General features: G+C 36.1%; 1 long non-coding RNA gene across 1 annotated transcript; it reads left to right on the forward strand.

Annotated features, from left to right (window-relative positions):
* The first annotated feature begins 273 nt into the window (after nt 1-273).
* On the forward strand, nt 274-1,868 carry LOC107792121 (uncharacterized). Its single transcript, XR_012694803.1, has 2 exons — nt 274-383; nt 1,563-1,868. It is a non-coding gene; the product is annotated as an uncharacterized LOC107792121 (long non-coding RNA).
* The last annotated feature ends 2,358 nt before the right edge of the window (nt 1,869-4,226 follow it).

Genomic DNA, 4,226 nt, shown 5'->3' on the forward strand with positions numbered 1-4,226 from the left:
GGGAAAAAGCAACAAACCATAGAAAAGAATAATTAATAAAAGACTATCATCAGGCTTCCAGTAAGTCTTTGTAATTTACCTTGATCAATATTATTACTTTTTTTATTCAGTAGTAAGTTCTTGTTACTTTCATGGTGGTTCAAGAAGGAAAACATTTGATCAGTTCAAAACGTTAACTTGACATTTTCTTTATTTTGCGTGTTAAAGGTTAATTAAGCACAAGTGTATGTTAAAAAATTGTTTTTGTGTCACTATAAGTAGACCCTCTGATAAACTTGATTTCACAAAGCATCTCAAAAAGTTTTAAGAAATGGCTCAACCTAAAGTTAGCAAAATAAGTATCTGTGCTGTCCTCTTTTGCTTTCTTCTTATGTTTGCTTCTGGTGAGTAATTCTTAAGTAATTGTTACGCATGTGTAGTTTACGTTTGTGTTAATTTCTAGCTTTTGAGGGTTGTTCTCATTGGCATGGCCACATCGTTTTGTGATTTTTTTATGTGTATATAATTATCTGAAAAACAATATGTATTGATATATACAATAGGCTGAGATACCGCTTGAAAATACACAGTAAATATCAATTTGGTACATGAAGTAACTTGTTAAAACCACCGCAATCACAGATAAGGGAGTGGCACAAGCCAAGCTACGAGTTTGGTCGAACAAAATAATTTTTTCTCAAATAGTGTAGTTGGTGTTTAGAATTCATTAAATATGTATAAATATTCAATTTAGACTCAGTCATTAACAGTTAAAGTTGTTATTCTAAAATTCAAAACCCATAAGATAGAAATTCTGACTCAGTCTCTGATCACAAACCCAAATTTACTTACGAGCTGAATTGTGACTATAGGTCTACACCGTTTGCGCAAAATACTACTCAAGGCATGCGCCACTAGATTTGTTCCATAGGATAAGAGTGGGATTTTTGAATGGTCACCTGATCCGTAAGCTTGTATTTGATCATCTGTATCCTTGGCGTAATTTTGAAATGACTTTTTATGGCAAAAATTCGTAAAGAAATGAACCAAATAGCATGCTTCGATCATTTTGTAGCCTAAAAGTGTGTTTGGCTAAGTTTATAAGTTCATCAAATTAGCTTATAAGTACTTTTTAACTTATCTTGGGATTTGAGATAAAGCTATAAATCAAAATCAATTCAACTTAATAGTTTTTGGCTTATAAGCACTTTTAGTTTAACAAAGACTTTTTTATTTTATTCTTACTAATTTTTGCTAATTCTTAATTAATACCTTTCACAAAACGAAACTCCTAACTTCATTTGCATTCCGTATTCATCGTTCCTCCTTTTCTTTACAAAGATACTATTAAATTTATAATTTCTTATAAAAATTACGAGGGTATTTTAGGCATTTTAACAAAAGAATAACTTATGATCAGTACTATTTTAACACAACAAATCAAGTGCTTATTATCAGTTTTATTATTTCTATCCAAACACTTAATTATCTTCTTATAAAATACGTTTCAGCACTTAAAATATAGCATACATTACAATAACCTAGAGGAATTCTAAGTACCTTTCCTATGGTTCTGTGTGCAGAGGTGCAAATAACAGAAGCAAAACACTGTGGGAAGCCTAGCAAAAGCTGGAATGGGAAGTGCTTTCCCAAGAAGTGTAACCATTGGTGCAAGAACAAGGAAGATGCAGATTATGGCAATTGCTATCATGGAGATTGCTATTGCTATTACCATTGCTGAAAATAAATGGATCTGAATCTATTGCCATTTCATATATAAATGGAACTATTTGTCTTATGTAATATATATATAGATAAATAAATGGTGCTATTACGTGGTTATAGCAGCTATGGCCATAATCTATATGGTCAATCTAAATATCTTTGTTACATGATGTGTTAATGTGAAATATTACATGATTAAGCAAGCCAACGTTAGAACAGTTTATCCATTTTTTTAACAATTCAAATAAAATAATAATAAAGAAACAGAAATAACTGAAATAAATTCTAAAGTAAAGTGCGGAAAAACATAACAACTGAAATATCTAATACAACCACGAATCTGGTGTCACAAGTGCACGAGCTACTAGAATACGACAGATAAAGGTCTGAATAAAAGTAAAGTTGTGTGAAAGAAAAATACACAGCTAAGATAAAGGAGGAGGGTACTTCAGGGCTGCGAACGCCGAGCAACTGTACCTCAAGTCTCCACACTGATAGTCAACCCGAGCAATCTACTGACCGCCGTGTAACGACCCGACCGGTCGTTTTGAGCATTTGCACTTCGCTCGGTAGTTTGAGGGCATGAGTTAGCTCTGTATGATGTATTACGATTTGTATTAATCATCGGTTTTGATTGTTTTTTCAGTTTTTTCGGAAGTGATTTGGAAGAATGAATTTCATGTTTGAAGCTTTAAGTTGGAAGAGTTGACCAAGTTTGACTTTTGTGTATTTGACCCCGGAACGGAGTTTTGATGGTTCTGTTATGCCCGAATGGTGATTTTGGACTTGGGCGTATGCTCGAATTTGCATTTGTATAATTCTAGAAGGCTTCGGCGCTAATTGGCGAAAGTTGGAGATTTGAAGGTTTGGAAAGTTCATAAGTTTGACCGAGAGTTGACTTTTAGAATATCGGATTCAAATTGTGCTTTCGGGAATTGGAATAGCTTCGTCATGTCATTTGGGACTTGTGTGCAAAATTTGAGTTTATTCTGGGTTGATTTGATATGTTTCGGCACGAGTTTTGGAAGTTGAAAGTTCATTTAGGTTTGATTTGAAGTGCGATTCATCATTTCGATGACATTATGCGTGATTTGAGGCCTCGAGTAGGTCTGTGTTTGGTTATGGGACTTGTTGGTATGTTTGGACGGGGTCTCGAGGGGCTCAGGTGAGTTGCGGACGTGTTTTACATCATTTTCCTTCATTTTGGCCTTGCTGGTTGCTGCTGGTGTCTGGTGCACCAAGTCTTCTTCGCGATTGCGAAGTTAGAAGTGCGATCACGTAGATGAAAAATCTGGAGTTGAGTAGTTCCTTTTTCGTGTTCGTAAGTAACTGTCCGCGTTCGCGTTGGTTTCTGGAGTTTGGCATTGCATTCGCATAAGAGCCACCACGTTTGCATATGGCTGAGCTTAGAGCTGGAGTTGGGAGCTTCTTCATCATGTTCGCATATAAAGGAACGCGGTCGCGGAGTGTGGGTGCTTGTGTGCTTCGCGTTCGCATGACTTAGTTCACGATCGCGTAGCATAATTGTGGAGGCAGTGTAGGTTATTCATCGCGATCACGATGGTTGTTCTGCAATCGCGATTCATTAATTTCCCTAGTGATTATAAAGTACTCTCTTTCGGAGGTTTCGGCCATTTTTACATATTTGGAGCTATGGAGCTTAGATTGAAGCGATTGTTGAGGCAATTTTCACCATATGGATTGGGGTAAGTGTTCTCTATTCTGTTTTGTTTATATTTCATGAATCTATCTTCATTTTAAGCATTTAGTTGATGATTTCAAAAGAGAAAGTTGAGGGTTTTTGACTAAATTTTCATAGAGCGAATTCTTGAGTTTTGAACATCGATTCGGAGTGGGATTTGAGTGAAACAAGTATGGTTGGACTCATAATTGAATGGGTTATCAGATTTTGTAATTTTGTCGGGTTCTGAGGTGCGGCCCCTGGCTTGCCTCTTTGGTTGACTTTGGGCTTTTGATTAAAGATTCGACCTTTATCATGTGAAATTATTCCTTGGGCTTCATTTGATGTATTTGAGTTACTTTTGGCTAGTTTTGAGTCTTTCGGAGGTCGGTACACACAAGATGGCATTTTTGGAGCATCGTTTCGCTTGCTCGGTATTGGATTTGGCTTGTTCGAGGTAAGTAACACTTTTAAACTTGGTGTTGAGGGTATGAACCTCGAATATACGTGTTATGTGTTTAGTGTTGAGGTGACAAGCATGTGAGCGTGCGCCATATGAATCATGACTTGGTTGTTTCTATGGTACTGTGTAGTTACCTAATCTTATCTGTAAAAGTGAAATCTCTACGTGGTAGAGTAACTGAGCTGTGATCCATGTGAGAAATAATGCGTAGGTCACATGCTGGTACTGTTGGGACCCACAGAGTTCGTGTTACATGTTGAATTAATTGCTTAAATTTGAAATTTATACTCGGTCACAATAATTATTTGCATATCATATCTCAGTCTCTATTGTCCTTTATTTATACATCATAGCATCACTGTTTGGGCTGATTATCAT

Source organism: Nicotiana tabacum, chromosome 9, assembly GCF_000715075.1.
Source record: "Nicotiana tabacum cultivar K326 chromosome 9, ASM71507v2, whole genome shotgun sequence".
Classification (NCBI taxonomy): Eukaryota; Viridiplantae; Streptophyta; class Magnoliopsida; order Solanales; family Solanaceae; genus Nicotiana; species Nicotiana tabacum.